At 44.6% G+C, this 25,261-nt stretch overlaps 1 protein-coding gene across 3 annotated transcripts in view; it reads right to left on the minus strand.

The window, feature by feature from the left end:
• LOC139280807 (ELKS/Rab6-interacting/CAST family member 1-like) overlaps positions 1–25,261 on the minus strand; it is a 1,247,673-nt gene that overhangs the window by 601,184 nt on the left and 621,228 nt on the right. The gene's annotated exons all lie outside the window — the stretch shown is intronic.

A 25,261-nucleotide genomic window follows, 5' to 3' on the forward strand; every position in this document is an offset into this window, starting at 1 on the left:
AGTGCTGGAAGCGCTGGAACAGCCTTGTGGTATCAGCTAGAATAAGTACAGATTTTATATTGTATTGATAAAGATTGTAATTAAAACTGTAATCGTAAATCTCCTGGATTGAATTAAATTTTGTAAATTCTTTCATACATACATACTCATATATCCATATGTAGATCCAAAACACGCTGATCTTTGTTATAACCATGCATCAATTGTGGATCTCATTTGCATATAACGTTTGAAGCTGTTGTATTTCCATGAAACTACCTAGTCAATGAGCTTATGCCATGCTATTTTCACGTTTGCAGAAGAAGATATCTAACAACAGGGCGCCAGTGGAGGTGCACCAGAGGGGGCCCTGCTTACATGCAGACTTTATTGAGCTGGAGGAACGTGCAGCAGCGCTGGTGGGGACCACCAGTCACTCGGCCACCACCCATGGTGTTGCGGGACCCTCCCCATGCATCATGTGAGTAATGTGTGAAACAGTTTTAAAGTAATGTAACATCATTTAATTAAAATGCAATGTACGGATGATGTAATGTCATGTCATGAATGCAGCCTTTGTGCTACTCTCAGGTTGACAACATAAGAACATAAGCAATAAGAACAGAGGAGAGACTGGGGGGAGCGGAGAGGGCGAGAGGAACTAGGGGGAGCAGAGAGGGCGAGAGGACCTGGGGGGATGCGAGAGGGCCTGGGGGGGGGGGGCACAAGAGGGCGAGAGGCCTGGGGGGGGGGGTGCGACGAGGGGACCGGGGGGGGGGGAACGAGAGGGCGAGGGGGCCTGGAGGGGGGATGGGGGGTGGCGAGAGTCTGGGGGGGGGGGGGAAGAGAGGGCGAGGGGGTGGCGAGGGGTGGGGGAAGAGCGAAAAAGAAACTGGGAGAGAGAGAGAGAGAGCGCGAGAGAGAGAGCGAGAGAGAGAGAGCGCGAGAGAGAGAAATTAGGGGGAGAGAGAGAGACAGACAGACAAACAGGCCGGGGAGAGACGGGGTGAGCGAGAGAGACCAGGGGGCCGGGGGGGAGAGCGAGAGAGAGACTGGTGGGGCGAGGGGGCCTGGGGGCAGCGAGAGGGCGAGGGGGCCTGGGGGCGGCGAGGGCGAGGGGGCGGCAAGGGGGCCTGGAGGCGGCGAGAGGGCCTGGGGGCGGCGAGCTGGCGGCGAGGGGGCCTGGGGGCGGCGAGGGGGCCTGGGGGCGGAGAGAGGGCGGCGAGAGGGCGAGGGGGCCTGGGCACGGCGAGAGGGCGAGGGGGCCTAGGCACGGCGAGGGGGCCTGGGGGAGAGAGTGCCTGGTGGAACGAGACAGAGAGAGACTGGGGGGAGAGAGAGAGAGGGAGAGAGACTGGGGGGGGAGAGAGACTGGGGGGAGAGAGACAGAGATGGGGGAAAGAGAGAGGGGAAGCGGGAATGAAGATCGGACGGGAGAGAGGTAACTCAGGAAAGACGGATCACGTCTTCTAGCCCTCTTTACACCCGCACCCGATTTCTCGGCAAGCTCGGTGTGTGTGTGACAAGGGGCATCATTGGAGTGGATTAAATCCGGAAGTCACGACACTCACTATTCACTTCATACCCAATAAACCTGTTAATAATCCATGACCCACACACAATGTCGCATCTATTGCAGGGAGGGGGGTAAGGTCAGGAACTTGGGCTGGGATGGGGCAGGAACGTGGACTGAGCTAGGGTCAGGAACTTAGGCTGAGGGTGTCAGGAACCTTGGCAGAGAGGGGTGGGGGAAGTGGGGTGGGGTGGGACAGTATGGAGCTTGGGCCGGGATGTTCCAATTACACATTCCAGAGAAACTTCTGGGTGTGTCTCAATCTCCAAGGGGACCAATCAGCAATCAGATGTGATCACGCAGAGCGAATCAGAACATTTTGTGGGGCAAATAGTTGCGTCCAAATACTTGTTTGAAAATCCACTAATTATCTCTTGAATAGATTCCATTGTTGGTCTGTAGATTTACCACGCATGATTTCTTCCACTCTAGTCTAGCTAATTCCTCATCCCCTCAAAGTTAGTGTATTTTAAAACCATGAATATTTACAGCACAGAAGGAAGTAATTTGTGTCTGCTAGAGCAATCCAAAACTCAGCTCAGTGGCAGCATTCTTGCCTCCGAGTCAGCAGGTGTGGAATCAGGCCCCACCGAGACACTTGAGCACTTAATCTAGATCAGTGCTGGGACCCCAACTATTTACAATCTATATTAACGACTTGGAAGAACGGACTGAGTGTAACGTAACCAAGTATGCCGATGATACAAAGATGGAAGGAAAAGCAATGTGTGAGGAGAACACGAAAAATTGGCAAAAGGACATAGACAGGATAAGTGAGTGGGCAAAAATTTGGCAGATGGAGTATAATATTGGAAAGTGTGAGGTCATGCACCTTGGCAGAAAAAAAAATCAAAGAGCAAGTTATTATTTAAATGGAGCAAGATTGCAAAGTGCCGCAGTACAGCGGGACTTGTGCATGAAACACAAAAGGATAGTATGCAGGTACAGCAAGTGATCAGGAAGGCCAATGGTATCTTAGCCTTTATTGCAAAGGGGATGGAGTATAAAAGCAAGGAAGTCTTGCCTCAGCTATATAAGGTATTGGTGAGGCCACAGCTGGAATACTGCATGCAGTTTTGGTTTCCATATTTACGAAAGGATATACTTGCTTTGGAGGCAGGTCAGAGAAGGTTCACCAGGTTGATTCCGGGGATTGATTTATGAGGAAAGGTTGAATAGGTTGGGCCTCTACTCATTCGAATTCAGAAGAATGAGAGGTGATCTTATCGAAACGTATAAGATTATGAGGGGGCTTGACAAGGTGGATGCAAAGAGGATGTTTCCACTGATGGGGGAGACTAGAACTAGAGGGCATAATCTTAGAATAAGGGGCTGCCCATTTAAAACTGAGATGAGGAAAAATTTCTTATCTCAGATGGTTGTAAATCTGTGTAATTCGCTGCCTCAGAGAGCTGTGGAAGCTGGGACATTGAATAAATTTAAGACAGAAATAGACAGTTTCTTAACGATAAGGGGATAAGGGGTTATGGGGAGCGGGCGGCGAAGTGGAGCTGAGTCCATGATCTGATCAGCCATGATCTTATTGAATGGCGGAGCAGGCTCGAGGGGCCGTATGGCTTACTCCTGTTCCTATTTCTTATGTTCTTATGACCCTTCAGTGCTGCACTATCAGAGGTGCCATCAGATGAGATGGCAAATTGAGGCTCCATCTGCCTTGTAAGGTAGATGCAAAAGATCCCATGGCACTATGCGAAAAACAGCAGGGGAGTTATCCTCGGGTCCTTGTCAACATTTACTCCTTGAAAAATGCAGTTGTTTCTGCCTCAATGATTTGTCTGAGCAAAGAATTTTTTTCCTCCCACTCTTCACTAGTGACAGTTTTAAATTGTGGCCCCTCATCATTAAATCTCGAACCAGAGGAAATAGTCTTTCCATATTCACTCTTTCAAAACACTTCATAAATAATTTTTAAAAAACCTCAATTGAATCTCCTCTTAGCCTTCTCTGATCCAGTGGAAATTGTTCTGGTATCTCAAGTCTTTCCTCAAGTTAATTTCTCACCCGATATCATCCTGGTGAATCTATGCTGTCGATGCTCCACGGTTTTAATGTCCTTTTTATAATGGGTTACCCAAAACTGCACACAGTCTCTAACTGTGGGCTAACCACTGCCTTGTATAAATGTATTACTTCTATACTCCTATACTTCTCTATTTATAAAACCAAAATGCTACTGGCCTTTTTTATTACTTTATCTATCTGCACTTGTCCTTTCATGGAATTATATATTTGAACACTTATGTCTCTCTGTTCAACCACATCATTCAGAACAGCCCATTACATATACACTCCCATTCTTTGTTTTCTTCCCAAAATGTACTACTCCACATAAAATTTCATCCACCACTGGTCTATTCTTTCTGCTAAGTTGTCTATATCTTACTTAAGTATTTAACAGTCCTTGTCGCCTGCCTTCTTTTGTGTCATCAACACATTTTTATATAATGCCTATAAAATTACCTATATATAACCAAGAACAAAACTGGACCCAGCTCTGATTCTTGGGGTACACCATTTCCAAACCTTCTACAATATGAGCAACACCCTGTAACTCTAATCCTCTGTTTCCTGTCAGCCAACTGCTGCATTTCCTCTTATAGTATATATGTGAAGTTTTGTAACAAGCCTCCTGTGAGACGCCTATTGAACACCTTCTGAAAATCCATTATTACCACATTGACTCACATTCAATGTATCTATCCAATTAGCCACTTAAAAAACACTCTTAACTTTGCCAAATGGACTGAATGGACCCTTTCTGTGCTGTAAACTTCAATGGTTTTTAAGTCTACAAATGTTGCCATCCATTTCAGCTCCACTGTTTAGTGGCCAACAATGGAAACTGAGAATTGTACCATTTCCTTGCCTTGCCTTATTTGTATCAATATGGATTAACAACCCCCAGAACATCCGTATGTTCTACTGCCGTGATAGAATCCTTTATTATTTCTTCCAACCAACTGCCATTTTGCATCTCCATCTCTCCTGAAAATACATACATGGATATTAAGTTTTCATCCTTCTCCAAACCAAAGCTCTAGCTACTATAGTTACAGCTACTATATCATAGTCCTCCATAGTTACCAATGCTTCGAACTCTCTAATTCTATTTTGAATTATTTTTGTTTCCACATACATTCTGAACATTTCAAAATAATTCTGGACATAGCCAACAATTATCTTCCATGTAAACAATGCATTTCCTTCAGAACCAATTTAATGGCCCGAAATGTGCGGTCAATAGCGAACGAACAGCACTCGGCCATCATTGCACTTGCCCCCAGACGTTCTGTGGACTTTTGCATTGCGACTTGTGGTTATTTGAGAGTCAAAACAGTGCAGCGTCCTCTACATGGGGTCAAGGACCTGTGTGAACAGGGTAAGCAATGGTGTGTCTACTTAGCCATACAGATTAAAGAATCCTTACCGAGACACGCAGTTCCCAATATTGACAGGGGTGGGGTTTCTAAGCGGGGCAGATGGAGTTTTGGTGGTCCCTGGAACAGCCAGTCCCCTTGAAGTCCTCATCTGAATCCTCTGCAGCAGAACACGTGTTCGACCTTACCCAATGGCAAGCTCATACCTGCGCTATCCTTACCTCCTGTTCTGGCTACAGGCCACTTGTGCCCGATGCCTCACCACGTGCCAATCTCGTCTCTATGCTATCCTCTAAATTACGCGCAGTGTCAGTATCTGAGCTGGTGGCTGCAAGTGTGAAATCGTGTGACGGTGTGTCATCATCACTGCCTTGTTGATGTTCCTCTACAGCCTGGCCAGGTTGCACTACTTGGTTATCTGAAAGGAAAAAGGAACAAGGGGAAGGTTGTAGTGAGGGGAGCGGGGTTAAAATAAGAGATGCATGCTTACACCATCTGCAGCAGGCAAGTCAGAAGAGATTGTGGGATGAAGGCGAAGTGAGATGTGAGGAGGAGGATGAGGCATGAGAATAGCATCATCTTCAATTGATTCAGCCCTGCCACTGACCATGGGCTCAGCAATTACCATTCCAATAATGGCCAGCACCATCTTCTCCAGGGGGTTAGGACATGCATGCTTGCCTGTCCACCTACCGGTAGCCCCTGCTGCCTCCAGTTGTGCATCACATTGTCCTGCAAGAGAGAGGGAAGTGTGTCAATGAATACCATGCAATCTGTTTGGGTGATGTAGCTGTCATGGTTGAATAGTTTGACAGTGTGTGCAAGCTGTGAGATGTAGATGTGAGGCTAGTAGCAGTGCTAAGTGTGTGGGGGTAAGGTGGAGTATATGAATATTCGGTACAAGTCCTGATTGATAGATTGTTGGTAGATGAGTGATGGGGGAGTGGTGAGTTGAGGAGTGTCTGAGGTTAGTGCTGCAGTTGGTAGGATATAGCATTTGAAGATGCATTCACTGACCTTGATCATTTGTGTGAAGTCAGTAAACTTCTTGCCGCACTGCATCCCGGTCCTCGGGGCTTGACTCCTGGCATTGACCTCCACGGCTATCTGCTCCCACTGCCTTTTGAGCGGGTGTCTGGAGGACCTCCTGGCCCTCTGCGGATATATAACTTCTCTCCTACTTTCCATCTCCTCCACCAAGCTCTCCAGTGCAGTGTCCAAAAACCTTGGAGCCCACTCTCTCCCATGTTGTGCTGTTATTTACTCTTTCCCAGGTCAGATTCACTTCCTGGATGACTGCCAGCCTCTACTCCAGCCACAATGCACTTCCCCTTTAAGAGGTGCAGGCTAGCTTTAAGCAATGCAGACTAGTTTTAAGTGGTGCTTGGAAGCTATGATTTTAGGCCCCCCCCCGCTAATATGTACAGCCAATGAATAGCGCGGATAGTGCTGGCTGCATGCAGCAATCATTCTAATGAGCAGGCAGCACGAAGTTGGTGTGTTGCATGAATTTCAATCAACGGGCGCGGTTTAATTGGCTATTGCGATCCCCATGCCAGTTTTCGGGGGCTATCTGATTTAACCCCCCACAATGTTTTGCTTAATTTAAGTGAGCTTTATCAGAAAGTTATATTTTTATAGCAAAATGAATGAGATGTGTTAAGTCTATACGACAGATATTTTTATCTATGTGACTGAGTGTCATGAATTTCGAGCTCGGCATGATGTTGAGCTCTTTTTCTACCATCTTCACCTCCGTGCCCACTTCTTCGGCCAGGAGACTCTCCACCCCGCCCGTGCCCCCGCACAGCTGACCCTTTCTCCCGTTTTCAGAATTCTCGCTCTACCTGGACTCCTCCCCTCTGGCCTCTTACCCTATCTAGACCTCTTTATTGCAAACTGCCGACGGGACATTGGCCGTCTCAATTTCTCTGTTCCCCTCACTCACTCCAATCTACCTCCCTCTGAACTTGCAGCATTCTGCTCTCTCAAATCCAACCCCAACTTTGCTATTAAACCTGCTGACAAAGATGGCGCTATTACTGTTTGGTGACTTATTATTGTGAGGAAATTCAAATTAGAATATCACCATTATAATGCAACTCCAATACATTGAACCACTTCTCTTTGCTTTTTAAAATATTGTCTCAGCAAGTTTGTAATTTCACAGATATTTTAACAGCTATCCTGAAACTTTACAAAATTCAGCCACTGCACAAAAGCACTTAAGGATAGAGCCCTTCCGTTTAAACTCTGAAAAACTGAACTGGCTGTAACTGAATTACAAATTCCAAATAAACTGTTGCTCATTATTTAATGGAAATATGGTCAATACTCCCAAGTATCCCCATGTGAGCAGAGTGTCGAGAGAAGTTGGGGGAAATCATTTTAAAAGTGTTTGAAACATTGAGAAGAAACATACACAGCGAAATGCACACTAAAATGAAAAAAAGTGTGTATTAATTGAAAAAAGTTGAATATATAATTAATTCCCAACTTAATTCTTCAATCTGACCCATTGTTTTAAGCTGCTAGAATGATCAGTAAGGTATCTATCAGGTTTGAGAGGTAGGGTGTTTCTAAGGTTTCCCAGTTTTTTTCCTTCAGGGAGAGGAAACAGTACTGAGGCAGTGCTGCACCATTGAAGCTGCTTTCTTTTCCATGACATGTTAACCAAGGCCCCATCTGCCTGTTCAAGTGGAGCTAAAGAAGGGCAGGGTGTTCCTCAGAAGTTCGAGCCAGCATTTATCTCTCAACCAACAATTAACTCATTTGCTGTTTATCAGACCGCGCTGTGCGCAAATTAGTGGCTATGTTTCTCTATATATCAACAGTGTCTACACTTCAACAGAAATTCATTGGCGAAGAAGCAGTTTTGATATCCTGAGGATGTGAAAAAAATAAGCTGATGAAATGTAATTATAATCCAATTAAGTAACCTCAAGCTCAAGCTCCATTTATAAGAGTCTTGTGCAAGACCGATCATGTCCATTCCCAATGCACGACGAAAGAAAACCAGACATACTTGCATTGCGGGTTTTCCTGTACATTCTCGCTTCTGCAAAACATCACAATGTCTGCTCAAAAGATGTTTTTTATAAAGTTCAAAAGTCTGTACTACAGAGTAATAGGATTGGATCAGCGGAAGCAATCTTCCACTTGCTAGGTTCGTAGTCTTAGCTGTGCTGCCAAGGGATATGTGGAGGACATTTACTTCCTTCTGGGGGGGGGGGGGGGGGGGGAAGGAAATAAAACCAGACAAAGTGTCAACCAAAGCTGCCCTTGCAAGTTATTGACAACTGCTTTGAAAGTAGCAGTAAGAAATGGGAGATGCTGGCCCAGCCTTCTGGCTGTGGTGGAGCATAGGGCAACTCAAGCAACCGGAAGAGAAGAAAATACCTGAAGCAGGGATCCTCAATTGCTTTTCTTAATAAAGAAAAAATAAGCATAAAAATCTTGGAAATAATTTTGTATTTTGGAGATTACAGATTAACATTCAAGATGGACAGTACCATAACAAAACCCAATTTTGTTCTAATGATGCAAGGGAATTAAAGATATAGCGATTTTTGTTCAGCAAAATATGTAGATTTTCCAGCACAGTCCGCCTCTTTTTAAGGCAATAATTGGATGGCTTGGAATGAAAAATGTGTAGAAATGATTGGTAGTTGAAGCGTTTGCATCCACTGGGGGTACTTCATTTAAATGTTAGTTTGGGGCATTTCAATCCTGCACACCATTTCCCACTGTTCTGGTATGCACGATATCAAACTTTAAGCATGCCCATGTGACATGGGCATCCAGCACTGTTAGTCAGGAGGTCAGAAAAAGACAAAGTAATATTGATAAATGTATTTCAGCCATCTCTTAACCATTTTTCTTCATTTGCTTTTGTTTTCTCCCCCCCCCCGCCCGATTGGTATTTAGGTTCTCATGATCCATTGTAGCATTTGTTGTACATTATTTTCTGCCTCCAGCACCAACAAGTTTCTCAATGGGATGGTGCGTGGGATGAATTGGAATAATCATAGAACATTACCCCACATCCTATCAAATTGCTCCACCTCCTCCTCTTGTACCCTTTGTCCCTCTATCACACTCTTTCGTATTAACTGATATTAATTTAATATCTCTGCCATTCTTTCTTCGTCTACGAGAACATTTCTTTTTTCATCTCTAATCAGCACTACACTTTACTCCTTTATTTATGATTGTTTATAAAATCCTTTAATTATCTCCCTTTATGTTCCTTGCTAATCTTGCTCAATACCCTTTGCCTTCCTAATTATTTTCTTCCCCCTGCATAGCTGGTTTTCTTTTGCATTATTAATACTAGATTTGTCATACGTATAGTTTTTAAATCTTGTTTTAATTAAAATTTCTCTGCTGATCCCAGTAGCCCAGCTTTTGTTGCAACCTGTTTATTTCTTGTGTGAATATGCCTAGTTGGTACTTATCTCATGCTTTAGGTTTCCCATTGTTTGTCCACTGTCTTTTCTGCCAATTTTTCTTTCCAATTTAACCTACTGAAATTAACTGTTTTATTGTTCCCTCTCCTTTAAAATGTTTATATTGAACTTATTATGGGCAATGTTTTCTAGATGTTCTCCTACTCTTGCATAGCATATATACTGCTACATTTCCTGGAACTTGATCCAGCACTGCCTCCTTCCTTGTTGAGACTGAAAACATGCTAATCTGCAAAGCAGTCCTGGATAACCTGTAGAAACCCCTCCCCTTCTTTGCAAATTGTGTTACTTTTACCCCAATTTATTCTGCAAAATTAAAGTCAAGTATTATTATAGTTCTGTTGTTTTTGTGGGAAGACCTATGGAGGAAACATATAGGCCCCAAGTTTCGGCCCGCGCCGAAAACGGCGCACCTCCGAGCTGGACGCCTATTCTTCGCGACTAAAAGTGCGCTCGAAAAAAACTTCGATATTCTCCGGCTCCTCGGAGCTCGATCTCAGCTTGGCGCGGCGCGCTCTTCACAGCGGGGGGCGGAGCCAAACACTCGCGCCGATTCTGTAAGTAGTGGGGGGCGGGTCCAATTTAAATGAGCCAACGTGGTGCCGGCAACCCTGCACGTGCGCGTTGGAGCGTGCGCGCATGCGCAGTGTCAAACAAACATTGGCACTCGGCCATTTTTAAAAGGACTCGGCTGCCGTCGAGCCACTGACACCGCCCCTTAAGCGTAGCCGAATGGCCTCAACCCCCTTGAAAAGCTGCGTGAGTCTGGTGTTGATCCTTTGGCTGCCGGCCAGCCACTGACGCCACTCCTATCGCATGGCCGAATGGCCTCAGCTCCCTTGAAAAGCTGCGTGTGTCTGGTGTTGATCCTTCGGCTGCCGGCCAGCCACTGACGCCGCTCCTACCCCATGGCTGAATGGCCTCAGCCCCTTTGAAAAGCTGCGTGCGTCCGGTGTTGATCCTTCGGCTGCCGGTTAGCCACTGACGCCACTTTTATCCTATGGCCGAATGGCCTCAACCCCCTTGAAAAGCTGCGTGTCTCCGGTGTTGATCCTTCGGCTGCCGGCCAGCCACTAACAGAATGAAGGCCTGCCTGCAGCACAGCAGCTCAGCTCGAAGGCTGCTTGCTGCCGCTGTTGGGGCTGTCGTCGGGACACTGACGCCACACCCTTGCCTGACTCCAACATGAAAGGCCTGCCTGAAGCACAGCAGCTCGAAGGCTGCTGCTGTTTCACACAAGTAGGAAAACTTGGTTTATTTAATCTTTTCTTTGCTTATAAATTTTTATTCAGGTTGGATTTATTTGTATAATATTTGTATAAGTATAATTAAGGATTGATTGTAGAATTTAATGACTTCCCTTCACCCCCCCCTCCCCCCCACCTCGTTCCCTACTCCTAATTTGTAACCTATGCCTGATTTTCTAAAGTGTAGACAAGGTTTTTTCGAGCGTACAAAAATCTTCACTTACTCCATTCTAAGTTAGTTTGGAGTAAGTTTTCACTGCCGAAACTTTGAAAACAGGCGTAAGTGGCCGGACACGCCCCCTTTTGAAAAAAAAATTCTGTTCCAAAGTGAAACTGTTCTAACTGACTAGAACTGGAGCAAACTAAATACCGAGAATTTGAATTTTTAAGATACTCCGTTCTACACCAGTTGCTCCAAAAAATCAGGAGCAACTGAGGCCGAAACTTGGGCCCATACAGATTAAGTCGCACGAGAGATTCTCTATGCCTACCTGTCTGTACCCATACACTTGCATCTGTACACAGAGGTGCACATATATTGCTTGGCAGGTGAATAGTACAGGTGGAAGGAAGCTCCTCTCCCCAAAGAAACCCAATGACACCAAGATATGTAAATGCCTGATGAACTATGGTGTTGGATGCTTCCATTGAAGCACCCTAATCACGGTATGCCATGGTTTCAGTGGCACTTCATGAAAGAAAACAACGAGGGAGATCATGCCAAACTCATGAACTGCAGCCAAGATGTGACCAACCTTTTCTGAAGGCTTTAAAGGATCTATCTGGCATTGACTCTGTAGAGAGGCAGACGTAGAGCTAAGACATGTGCTATAAAGAATATCTGTAGCTATCATGCAATATCCAGTGACAGTAATAGCCTTGTGGCCTGAAACTTGGCTCCACTGAAGACAACTGCAACATTAACTTATGAGCACAGAGTGAAGTCTCTTCACAGCCACATTATGCAATACTACCTCCACCTCAGCAGCCATTAAACAGGAGGTTGGTTACTTGGCTAATCTGTCACAGACTCATCCTTTGGTTTCCTTTCCTTTTATCTTTGTCTCGTTTCTTCTTGATCCTTTAACATTGGAAAAGGTTAATAATGGGTTGAAATGTCTTTTGAGGCTCTCCAAAGATTTTTAGACTTTCTGTTACCCTATGATGACAATTCCATTTAATTGCCCCATCATTTTAAATTTTACTTACATGCAGAATCTGCACCGCAAGCTATTCTAATAAGCTTACCAAGGAAAATTAGCTGCAAACAGGATACTTCGATTTGAGTAAAAAACAACCAATTGCCATTCAGGTCTAAATTGAGCCAAAAGCAGAAGATCTAGGCTAATGCCTCTTATGCTTTCCTAATGTAGTGCTACAATAAATTTCAATTGCAGGAAATATACTGAAGTTGCAACATCTTGAATAGCAATGGAATAAGTGCTTGAAACTGACAAAATTGTTGGAAAGTTTGACCTTCATCATATCTTAACCCAGAGCTTCAATTCCAAAATCGTCTCCTTTATATTTTTTTCTTAGCTGACAGCATATCAACAAACACATGAGGCCATCTGTTTGCAAAAGACTAGAGTTTTGTGTTTCTGCAAAATAAAGACACAAGATGAATGTTGAGGAAGATTTGCTTTTTAAAAAAAAATCTGAGGGAAGCTCTTCTTAAAAGGATGTGAACTGGTGGGACAGAGTGTGATTTCAGAGCAAAATATATGCACCTTTTATCTTTTTCAATCAAAGATTTTGGAAAAAAAATTCCGACCAGTTCAGAAAAATGCAGGCATGCATCACTGAGCAACTCTGTGAAGTACAGAAGTGGTTGCGTTTTTACTCACCTGACATTACAGTAAACACAATCAATAAGCACCTGCGCTGAAAAAGCAGGAACAAATCAGCAACCTTTATCCATTCTGGATTCATTATCATCATCATAGGCGGTCCCTCGAAACGAGGATGACTTGCTTCCACGCCAAAAAAAAGGACGAGTTCACATGTGTTTCAATGAAGGACCCGAACTGCATCGTGAAGGGTGGAAGATGCCGGTGCGTGGATTTGTTGCACATCAGCCACCACACGGGCTTGACAGAGCTAGGTCTTGATCCAGTGGCAAGGATTACCCAAGACAACTGGAGACCAGCTCTGCTGCACGGACCTAGTGTGGGCTGGCCCGTGCTGCCCCTGGCCCTGAACTCACGCCTCCCCTGTGCCTCGATCACGTCCCTCTACAGTCTCTCGCCACTCCTGCTGTATCTGCCCACGCTCCAATCACTGACCTGGATCTTGATGACATCACTCTTCACAGCCGTTGCCCTCCTGCACCAGCTCGCGCTGTATCTTGAAGTGGTATGCCTCCACGCTGCCCATGGCCGCGCTTGCTGCTCCTTTTATGGCTCCGACCTGCCGCTGATGTTCTCTCGCAGGTCGGGGCCTCCACGCTACCCACGGCTGGATTCACATCAGGTTGGACAGCAAGAGCCATCATTTCCTAATCCACAACCAGAATATTTTAACCCATTAAAATTCCAAATATTTTGCATTTTTTTTCAAGTGATCAGGTTTTTAGGGGCATTGTTTTATTTCTGCTCTGGTCTTCCACAGAATAATACAACAAACAATTTATTTTGCTCCAAAGTATTAAAGACCTTCTCCACAATTTTGTAGTCATAAGCTATACAAATTATCTGATGCACTCAAAGTGGGGAGCAACAGAAAAATGAGCATGACAGTCTGCTTTTCCAATGAGAAAAGCAGACGGTTACAAATTTCACATCTGCACGAGATATTCTCTCAGGTTCAATGTCAGCAATCGCTTGTAAGTAGATCCCACGTCCCATATGGTCAAGATTCATACAATACCTGGTGATTCCTGTTCCACTGCTGTTTCCCCTCAAGTCGGCTCCTGCCGACGCCGCGCTGGGTCCTGGGGCTCTCCTCCTTTATGCCTCCTGCTCTGCTCCTGTTCCGCTGCTGTTTCCCCTCAGGTCAGCTCCTGCCGATGCTGCACTGGGTAATGACCTCATCTCTCTTATCTGGAAGGAGAAGATCATGCCAGGAAATCTCAGAGACGCTATAATTGTGACCATCTTCAAGAAAGGTGACAAGTCCGACTGCGGGAACGACAGAGGAATCTCCCTGCTGTCGACCATCGGGCAAGTCATCGCAAGAATCCTCCTGAATCGCCTCCTTCCTGTGGCTGAAGAACTCTCCCAGAGTCGCAATGCGGATTCTGCCCACTAAGGGGCACAATGGACATGATCTTCACCGCACGGCACATTCAAGAGAAATGCAGGGAACAGCACTAACCTTTGTACATGGCCTTCGACTTCACAAAAGCCTTCAACACTGTCAACTGTGAGGGATTATGGAGTGTCCTCCTCAGATTCGGTTGCCCTCAAAAGTTTGTCACCATTCTCCGCCTGCTCCATGATGACATGCAAGCCATGATCCTGACCAATGGATCCACCACAGACCCATTTTACGTTCGGACCGGGGTCAAGCAGGGCTGCAACATTGCACCATCGCTCTTCTCGATCTTCCTTGTTGCAATGCTCCATCTCACCCTCAGCAAACTCCCCGCTGGCATGCAGCTAAATTACAGGACAAACGGGAATCTGTTCAACCTCCGCCGCCTCCAGGCCAGATTCAAGGTTGTCCCATCCTCCGTCATCGAACCATAGTATACGTAGACGACGCCTGTATCTCCGCACACTCGGAGGCCGAACTCCAAGCCATCGTCAACACCTTCAACGAGGCGTACGAGAGCATGGGCCTTACACAAAGCATCCGTAAGACACAGGTCCTCTACCAACCTGCCCCCACCACACAGCACTGCCCCCCAGTTATCAAAATCCAAGACGAGGTTTTGGACAACGTGAACCATTTTCCATACCTCGGGAGCCTATTGTCAACAAGGGCAGACAGCGACGACGAGGTCCAACACCGCATTCAGTGTACCAGTGCAGCCTTCAGTCGCCTGAGAAAGAGAGTATTTGAAGACCAGGACCTCAAACCCAGCACCAAGCTCATGGTCTACAGAGCAGTGGTGATACCCGTCCTCCTATATGGCTCAGATACGTGGACTATGTATAGCAGGCACCTCAAAACACTGGAGAAGTGCCACCAACTCTGCCTCCGCAAGATCCTGCAAATCCATTGGCAGGATAGGCACACCAACATCAGTGTCCTCGCTCAGGCCAATATCTCCAGCATCGAAGCACTGACCATGCTCGATCAGCTCCGCTGGACGGCCCACATCATCTGCATGCCTGACACGAGACTCCCCAAAAAAGCACTCTACTCAGAGCTCCGACACAGCAAGCAAGCCCCAGGTGGGAAGAGGAAATGCTTCAAGGACACCCACAAAGCCTCCTTGAAAAAATATAACATTCCCACCGACACCTGGGAATCCCTGGCCCAAGACCGCCCAACATGGAGGAAAAGCATCCGGGAAGGCGCTGAACACCTCGAGTCTCTTCGCCGAGAGCAAGCTGAAGCCAAGCGTCGACAGCGGAAGGAGCGCACGGCAACCCAGGCAACCCAGGCTCCCCACCCACCCGTTCCTTCAACTACCATTTGCCCCACCTGTGACAGAGACTGTAGGTCCCGCATTGGACTCTTCAGTTACCGGAGAACTCATTTCTAATGTGGAAGGCAAGTCATCCTCTACTCTGAGGAACTGCCTACGATGATGATGATGACTTGGTGATTGTAACAATGAAACCCCACCTTGTATGAACTGGATACTGTAATCTTACATGTGGCCTCACATGCATTTCTTCAATCTTCCAGAAGGTGGACTGATAAAAGTCTAATGTGACAAGGCCAACTGTAAACCAATAAGCTGGTTTATTGTAATTCATGGACCAACAGAATGCAATTTTCATTGAATTTCAAACTATTTCACAACATTCCTTGTAACATAGAAAAAAACAAAGCTAGTCACACTATCCGGGTTAGCAGGCTAAATTTACAGACTAGCAATTCTCTGTAGTTGGCTCAACTTTAGGAAGAGACATCTCTCTCCACTCCAAATTTCTGCAGATTAACGTCCTGCATCCCAGCGAGATAGGAAGGCAAAGACTTGAGGCCAGATCCTCCAATAGCTCGCCATCTCCGGAGATTGCCCAGTCAAGCAGGCTATGGCCCTCCGACATCTCAGCTCCTAGTGGCTAGCATCCCCACTTGGCTCAAATGAATGAAGCCATTTCATTCATATCAATTGTCATTGCTATTGGAATGTCCTAATGAACCCCATTGCCTCAAGCTGATGTAGCATGCAAGAAACACAATTTTCTAGCCACCTTGCCTGGCTTTAACCTGCATTCCCAGAAGCTTGCGTGTTCTGTTGATTTAACCCCTTATGAGCTGAAATTAATAGCAACATCTTGATATCAATTAGCCGAAAATCCTTCTAGGGAAAATAATCAAAAATCATGAGAAGTGACACAGACATTCTCTGTAGTTTGCGTTAGTGCATGCATGGACCATGATACTGGTCACGCAATAAATCCTACACAAAATGCTGCTTTCAATCATTATGAACTTACTGAAACATTTTTCTGCCCACCCCCAACATTTTCTGCATCTTTAATAGGAAACAATTGAGCAAACATTGGAACTTAAAGAAATTTATGAACATTTACAAATATTATTAGATGAATGTGCAGAAGAGATACAAGTTCTCCCTTGGCGGCCCAATGAATACAATCTCCACCCAGTACGTTAAGTACAAACTGGGATGGTCTTTATTTTGGATCTACATCAATGTTGAATTAGTTAGTATCAACTCTGGCTGAAAGTACAATTGGAATAGCTAGCCCCAGGCTACAGTGTGAACAAAACAGTCAAAGTTTCTTCTCCTAACTTTTGACAGAAAATGTGAATGTCAAGTGATGTCAGCTTAGATGTGACAGTCAAATATCCTGCTGTTACTGACTGCCCAGGCTCACAAGGATGGCTACTTTGCCAAGATACCAGGAGGCTGCTGCCTTACTGAGCCCAAGAAAGAGCCTGTACCTTAAGGAACAAATGTTCAAGAAGACAGAATTGACCAGAAGATACGTATCAATTTCAGTTATGCAAAGCCACTTTAAACATCATCCAATAAATAGTAAGTGGAACAGAAGAACAGCCACCCTCGCTGCTTCCTTATTTGAATAATGGTATATTTTGCCCATGGCTTTGTCTTTCTTGCTTTAAAAATAGACCCATAGAGAGAGAATCAGAAGAAATTATTGGATTTGATGTCTAATATCTTGGCTTCTGACAAAAATGATAATTATTCAACATTCATAGTTGAAAAATAAATTCCTACGCAGCACTAAGTAATGTCTGACACTTGCAATGGAATAGCTAAGTACAACTACAAAGGTAATACAGTCGTAGTAAATTAGTGCCGGCAACCCAACTGTACACTCCAGAATCCAGGAATTTAGAACAAAACCGATTCACAGCAAGTTGATGTGCCAAAGTGATAAATGCAACACATTCAAAATAAAAGCAAATTAGACCCACTCTCACTATGAACAGTATTTAGAAGGACTATATAAAATGCATATTGTGAGCTGAGAAGAACTTAAGGTGAGATCATCTGTATAACCATACTCACAAATACAATCTTTCAATAAAGACCAGCAGTGCCAAGAATAGGGTTGGGGCAGGAAGACAAGAGAATAATGTCATAGTAATACATTGCCGAATGGCCTGTAAAAATCCAGGTTGTTAAAGATGTAATGAAAATGGCCAATAAACTGCTAAGAGTCTTTGAATACAGTTAACCATGCAACCAGGCTTAAATTTAACACAGATGATTTTGGATAACACAAAAATATTAGAAGATAGTTGCAGTGTAAACAAATCATACATGTCCTTTTTAAACTATATAACTGCAGAACACCAAGGTTAAAAAGAAAAAAAGTTAAGAGGAAATAAAACATTGAGTTGTAATTATCTTGGTAATCTTGGATTTTAAAATCTTGATAAGAAAGAAAGACTTGCATTTATATAGTGCCTTTCACGATGACTGGATGTCTCAAAGCTTTTTACAGCCAATGAAGTACTTTTGGAGTGTAGTCACTGTTGCAATGTGGGGAACGCTGCAGCCAACTTGCGCACAGCAAACTCCCACAAACAGCAATGTGATAATGACCAGATAATCTGTTTTTGTTATGTTGATTGATGGATAAATATTGGCCGGGACAACTCCCCTGAGGAAGATGGGGAGGGGGGGGGGGGGGGGGAGAAGAGAGGAAGATGGGGGGGGGGGGGGAGAAGAGAGGAAGATGGGGGGGAGAAGAGAGGAAGATGGGGGGTGGAGAAGAGAGGAAGATGGGGGAGTGGGGGAGACGAGAGGAAGATGGGGGGGTGGGGGAGACGAGAGGAAGATGGGGGGGTTGGGGAGAGAAGAAAGGAAGATGGGGGGGTGGGGGAGAGAAGAAAGGAAGATGGGGGGTGGGGAGAGAAGAAAGGAAGATGGGGGGGAGAAGAAAGGAAGATGGGGGGAGAGAAGAGAGGAAGATGGGGGGGAGGAGAGGAGGAGAGGAAGATGGGATGGAGGAGAGGAAGATTGGGGGGGAAGACGACAAAGCCAAGCCCCGCCGAGGACGTCGGATGGGGCCTGCAAGCAGCCGATGCTGGGCTGCCGATGTCTCTTCGGGCGGGGCCCGCCCCAGCGAGTTGTGGGCGGGTGGGCCCCACCGACGATGAGGAAGCCAGGCCCCGCCGAGGACTTCGGGCAGGGCCCACACGCAGCCGATGCCAGGCTGCCAATGCCAGGCTGCTGCCACCGACAACTCTTCGGGTGGGGCCCGCCCACAGCGAGAGGCCAGGCGGGCAGGCCCCGCCGTCGAGGTAAGATGCGCAGGCCACTTGGCCGGGGATAGGGTCGTCGCCCTGGAGACAGGACGACGGCAGCTACTGCGCACGCGAGTAGCTGCCGGTACTGTTTTCGGCACAGGGCTATAGCTCCGCCCCCAGCAGCTCCTGCCGCGCAGCGTCGAGGTGGAAATGGGCCGACAACTATCTGAGAATCGCGAGGTAAGTATTCGGCACAATTTTTGTTCTATAAATTAGGCGGGCCTCTCTGATGTGCGGCGTTCTAGCAGGCTGCCGAAACTTGACCCCATAGAAAACAGGTGCAGGAGTAGGCCTGCACCACCATTCAGTATGATCATGGCTGATCATGCAACTTCACAGTACCCCATTCCTGCTTTCTCTCCATACCCCTTGATCCCTTTAGCCGTAAGGGCCACATCTAACTCCATTTTGAATATATCTAACGAACTGGCCTCAACAACTTTCTGTAGTAGAAAATTCCACAGGTTCACAAGTTTCTCCTCATCTCGTTCCTAAATGGCTTACCCCTTATCCTTAGACTGTGGCCCCTGCTTCTGGACTTCCCCAACATCGGGAACATTCCTCCTGCATCTAACCTGTCCAATCCCGTCAGAATTTTATATGTTTTTATGAGATCCCCTCTCATTCTTCTAAATTCCAGTGAATAAAAGCCTAGTCGATCCTGTCTTTCTTCATATGTCAGTCCTGCCATCCCGGGAATCAGTCTAGTGAACCTTCCTCAATGGCAAGAATGTCCTTCCTCAGGTTAGGAGACCAAAATTGTGCACAATATTCAAGGTATGGCCTCACCAAGGCCTTGTACAACTGCAGTAAGACCTCCCTGCTCCTATACACAATTCCTCTCGCTATGAAGGCCAACATACCATTTGCCTTCTTGACTGCCTGCTGTACCTGCATGCCAACTTTCAATGACTGATGTACGATGACACCCAGGTCTCATTCCACCTCCCCTTTTCCTAATCTGTCACTATTCAGATAATATTCTGCCTTCCTGTTTTTGCCACCAAAGTGGATAACCTCACATTTATCTACATTATACTGCATCTGCCATGCATTTGCCCACTCACCTAACCTGTCCAAGTCACCCTGTAGCCTCTTAGCATCCTCCTCACAGCTCACACTGCCACCCAGCTTAGTGTCATCTGTAAACTTGGAGATATTACATTCAATTCCTTCATCTAAATCATTAATACATGTAATTAGCTGGGGACTCAGCACTGAACCTTGCGGTACGCCCCTAGTCACTGCCTGCCATTCTGAAAAGGACCCGTTTATTCCTACTCTTCGCTTCCTGTCTGCCAACCAGTTCTCTATCCACGTCAATACCATGTGCTTTAATTTTGCACACCAATCTCTTATGTGGGACCTTGTCAAAAGCCTTCTGAAAGTCCAAATACATCACATCCACTGGTTCTCCCTTGTCCACTCTACTAGTTACATCCTCAAAAAATTCTCGAAGGTTTATCAAGCATGATTTCCCTTTCATAAATCCATGCTGATTTGGACCAATCCTGTCACTGATTTCCAAATGCTCTGCTATTACATCTTTAATCAATGATTCCAACATTTTCCCCACTACCGATGTCAGGCTAATCGGTCTATAATTCCCTGTTTTCTCTCTCCCTCCTTTTTTAAAAAGTGGTGTTACATTAGCTACCCTCCAATCCATAGGAACTGATCCAGAGTCTATAGAATGTTGGAAAATGACCACCAATGCATCCACTATTTCTAGGGCTACTTCCTTAAGTACTCTGGGATGCAGACTATCAGGCCCTGGGGATTTATCGTCCTTCAATCCCATCAATTTCCCTAACACAATTTCCTGACTAATAAGGATTTCCTTCAGTTCCTCCTTCTCGCTAGTCCCTCGGTCCCCTAATATTTCCGAAAGGTTATTTGTGTCTTCCTTCGTGAAGACAGAACCAAAGTATTTGTTCAATTGGTCTACCATTTCTTTGTTCCCCATTATAAATTCACATGATTCTGACTGCAAGACACCTACATTTGTCTTCACTAATCTTTTTCTCTTCACATATCTATAGAAGCTTTTGCAGTCAGTTTTTATGTTCCCTGCAAGCTCATACTCTATTTTCCCCCTCCTAATTAAACCCTTTGTCCTCCTCTGCTGAATTCTAAATTTCTCCCAGTCCTCAGATTTGCTGCTTTTTCTGGCCAATTTATATGCCTCTTCCTTGGATTTAACACTATCCTTAATTTCCCTTGGTAGCCACAGTTGAGCCACCTTCCCTGTTTTATTTTTACGCCAGATAGGGATGTCCAATTGTTGAAGTTCATCCATGTGATCTTTAAATATCTGCCATTGCCTATCCACCGTCAACCCTTTAAGTTTCATTCGCCAGTCTATTCTAGTCAATTCACGTCTCATACCATCGAAGTTACCTTTCTTTAAGTTCAGGATCCTAGTCTCTGAATTAACTGTGTCATTCTCTATCTTAATGAAGAATTCTACCATATTATGGTCACTCTTCCCCAAGGGGCCTCGCACAAGATTGCGAATTAATCCTCTCTCATTACACAATGGTGAGACATAACAGTATTCCCCGCAATGCTGGTGAGTGAAAGGAATGGCTTGGACATTGTAGGGATGCTTTATGGTGTTGATGCAGGGTGGTGCCAACCAGGTGCATCATGTGACAGCCAGGGTGTACAGCGTCAAGTGAAGTAAATATGGCCATGGTGAAGCCATCCCTGGTGTCCCAGGCAGCAATGCGGTCGGGTGCTGATGTAGTGCTGTCCTGTGTAGCATCAGTTGATTGCAGAGAAGGTTGGTGTTGTTGCTGGTGCTGCTGGTGTTTGAGCTGATCATGGTGGGATTCTGAGGACCAAGGTGAGACAGTATGCTGTCTGATGTTAATGGAATAGATGGTAGCTAAAGTAGAAATGACAGACACGATCTGTCAATGGTGGAAGAGGTAATGAGGTCAGACTGGATGGAGACTTCTGTAAAGACTTGCAGCATTCTGAATCTGTGGTGGAAATGCAGTTTAGAGAAGCTAGTGGCTAAGGGCACATTTCTCAATCAGCTGGGAGTTTTGACTTGACATTTGAAGCTGTCAACTCATCAGCTGAAACAATGGCTAGCGTTCTCCCACCTCAGCTTCACGGATGAGGTCTCGGCACAGCGGGAAACCGGTGGGCGACCTGCCAAATTCAAAGAGCTGGGAAAAAAAGCATTGTAAAGTGGCTGTAAACATGCCACTAATTATTTCAAATGCCTCCCCTGCCGCTCCGTGTCTGGTCTGCTCAGCGCTGACAGACCCAACATTTAGTGAAGGCGCATGGCAGCGATCTGCTGTCAAAAAAAAACGCTTTCCCACCCGACCCGCCACCGAATGTGCCTGCTGACCCCCTGGAAAATTCCCTCCATTGTGTCCAAAAATTACACTCTAATAACCAAGTGAAGCATTAAACTGCATTATATTGCCAAATAAAATAGCCTACTTTCTAAATTATAACTCTTCACATAGCTCAAGCAGCAAATAAGTCCCATCATTTTTCTGCAAGCTTTAGAGTATACCTCTTGCACTACATCACAAAAGAACAGGCAAGCTTGTGAAATACAGTTCTCTCAAGATTTAATATCCACTCAATTTGACTTGCAATTCTCTTGCAAATTCCTTTTTCTAGCTCTGCCTCTCATTTAAATTTTATTTCTGCAATTAAAATATGGAAGAACTTGAATCATTGCACATTCCACCCGAGATTTGAAAGGTAAATGCGGGTGTTGATTGTACACATTCATTTGAATGAGGGTCACGGTAATGTTCTTATGAACGTTTAGAGCTCATTTTGCATTATGCTTATTGGGCTTAAAATGACATTAAGGGATTTAACCATAAATTTGAATTTCTGCTGTTGCATTTAAAAAAAAATTAGTGAAGTTTATTAGCATAATCATAGACTTTGCACAGTGTGAGATAGAGGAGCACCATCAGGTAGTACCACTTCACAAATCTACATCTACAATTAAGACTCATTTTGAAAAAGGATTATAAAGGAGAGAACTGCAATGTTAGAATAAATACTGGTGGAAAAAATTCAACCCTATGATTTCAATAGTACATTGAACCAGGGAAAATTTGAACACGAGTTTCTTTAAGAACACTCCCAGATGGTTCCCCATATAAGGAAAGAAAGTCAGTCAGAGGGAAATTTATCCCAGCTGCTGTTTTTCACCCTGATACAGTGGAATTGACAAAAGCCTCAGAGCAAATCTTCAATTCATCTTCTGAGAGTGTGCTGATACAGGGAAGGAACAAAAAGCGTAACCAAAATATTAGTGTCATTTCCCCGAATAATGTGAATTCCCGATTCCTCCCACAAAAGAACAAAATTCAGATGATAGTATCTTTCAAGATGTTATTTGAACTGTTAGGTGATAAAAATATTGGTGGCTGTGCTTAATGCCAGCTTGCGAAAAAGATGGTTCAGTTCATATCATCAATCAATTGCTGCTTTCTTTGGCTTAGAATCGACAATACTCTGAATCAAATACAATTTTGTCAAAAAACAATATAATGACTGTTTACTGCTGAGAAGAATAAATAATTGAATCTGCTATACCAAATATAATCTCATGGGGAGAAGCTGCTGAATTCTTGTCCCCTGGAATGTCAAATCCTGCTGACATTTCTATATAAATAGAACATAAGACAGCAGCACTAGTTGTCAGTGGTATGTTTTTCCACTGACCATAAATCCTAATCGCTGCAATCAGGCTACACCTTATTGACTTGCTTTTTCATATGAATAAAATCATCACCATGGAGCACTTCAACCTTTTTACTACTATGATGGCCATAGTGGGATCGGCTCCATAATGCCACATAACATCCTTATAGTTAGTACAAGAGTAAATAACCACCTATTTTGCACACTTTACTTTAAAAATAAATGATTTATTTGCATAAATCTGTACTTTCTTCTAGACAGTCATGTCACAATTAAATGTACCGTGCTCATAGGGTCACTTATTCATCCCTTGTGCCTGTGAAGGAAGCAGGAAGCAGAAAATGTTGGGCCAGCACATTTGAATGAGTGTCGAATGCTCCAGTGCTAGAGGTTTGGGGTGGGGGGGTGGGGGCATAGTAACTGGAATGTCAGGTGTTAGCATGCAGTCTATAGCTGTTGGGTGTCTATCCAGCATGAGGAATGGACCCACAGTGCAGCCTAGTAGAGGTGGAATTGGGCAAAGGATTTTTAAAAACTTGGGACTTCTCATTCAAGTTCTTGTTCCAATGGACAATGTTTTGGCTGCAAAACTGCTCAGACACTCCAATAGTATTAATTTAGAAGCAAGTAATTTAGAAGTAAAAATTTAGAAGAATTCATTTTGTTGTCAGTAGGCCAAGTCCCAAGACCCTCAAATGTTCAGTTTATAACAGCAAGGTGTGTGCTGAGGGTGCAGCCTCACTGAGGTTGGAAGATTCAGTATAAGGCTTATTATGCATGCTGGTTGGATGGCCCCATTTTATGTTTCCAAATCACCAACCGGAAAATCAAGCACACTCTGTACTGAGCATGTGGCATCAGGTACCTGATTTTTTGACCCACGTCCAAGTCATATATCACTGATGGAGCCTCATTAAATCAGGACTAAAATATGAAAGGAAGCCTTTTTAAAAATAAACTACTATTCCTTCTGGTATACATGTGTAATATATATATTTTTAAAAGAACATGAAAATCATCAATTCTGCTGACATTAATTTGCTTATTTTACCCATTATTCTTTCTACCTACTCTCAACTTTATTTCCATAGCAAAGCCCAAAAGCGATAGAAATGTATGATCCATATTATAAATTGGTTACTATGTAGAGCTTTACAGTATTGTAATCATTTTGACAGAATGGGGCCCACAAAGACCGAACATCCACATAACTAAACACATATCAATCATTTAGGAAAAAAAAAGTATTTGGAAAAATATCAATATAGAACAATATGTATACAGCTGATGAAGGGCCATCGGCCTGAAATGTTAGCTCGGTTTCTCTCTCCACAGATGCTGCCTGACCTGCTGAGTTTTTCCAGCATTTTCTGTTTTTATTTAATGGTCCAAAAATTGCAGTCAGAGGCTTCCTGCAGCAGACGCCTCTGACCAAAAAAGGTTTTCTGAAAGTACCTGGTGGTCCCAGAGGAACATATACTATGGTCCGTGGTCTAGAAGTGCAGTCCAGCGTATGGGCTCACACATCTCAGGAACGTAAGCGTAACCTGGGATCATGTGAGCCTGGACCACCAATGAACATGGAATACTCGCATTGATAATATTGAGCTCCCATTACTATCAATGAGAATACCCCCAAAAACACAGAAACACAACACAATAAATTAAAAAAAATACCTCACATATTTAAAATTAATAGAATTTTTAAAAATATGTTTTAATAGGGGTAAAAATAAACTTACCTTACTGGACAGGGTTTTTCATATAAACATTAGTGATAAAATTTAATTTTTCTATCTTTTAAAACTCTTACATTGGTAAAACTAGGCTATACATCTGCTTTTACCAGGCGTAAGAGTTTGAAGGACATTCACTGGGCAGGAGTTGGGCAAATGGCCCAAATCTCTGCGCACAAATGGCTTTCTCCAAGGGATGCATGTGATCTGTTAAAAGACAGATCGCAAATGCCGGTTCTCGGCACGTGCACATCGTGCACCAAGAACTGGCATTTGCGAGGCCTCTTCGGGTATGTGTGCA

Source organism: Pristiophorus japonicus, chromosome 15 (genome assembly GCF_044704955.1).
Source record: "Pristiophorus japonicus isolate sPriJap1 chromosome 15, sPriJap1.hap1, whole genome shotgun sequence".
In the NCBI taxonomy this organism is placed as follows: domain Eukaryota; kingdom Metazoa; phylum Chordata; class Chondrichthyes; family Pristiophoridae; genus Pristiophorus; species Pristiophorus japonicus.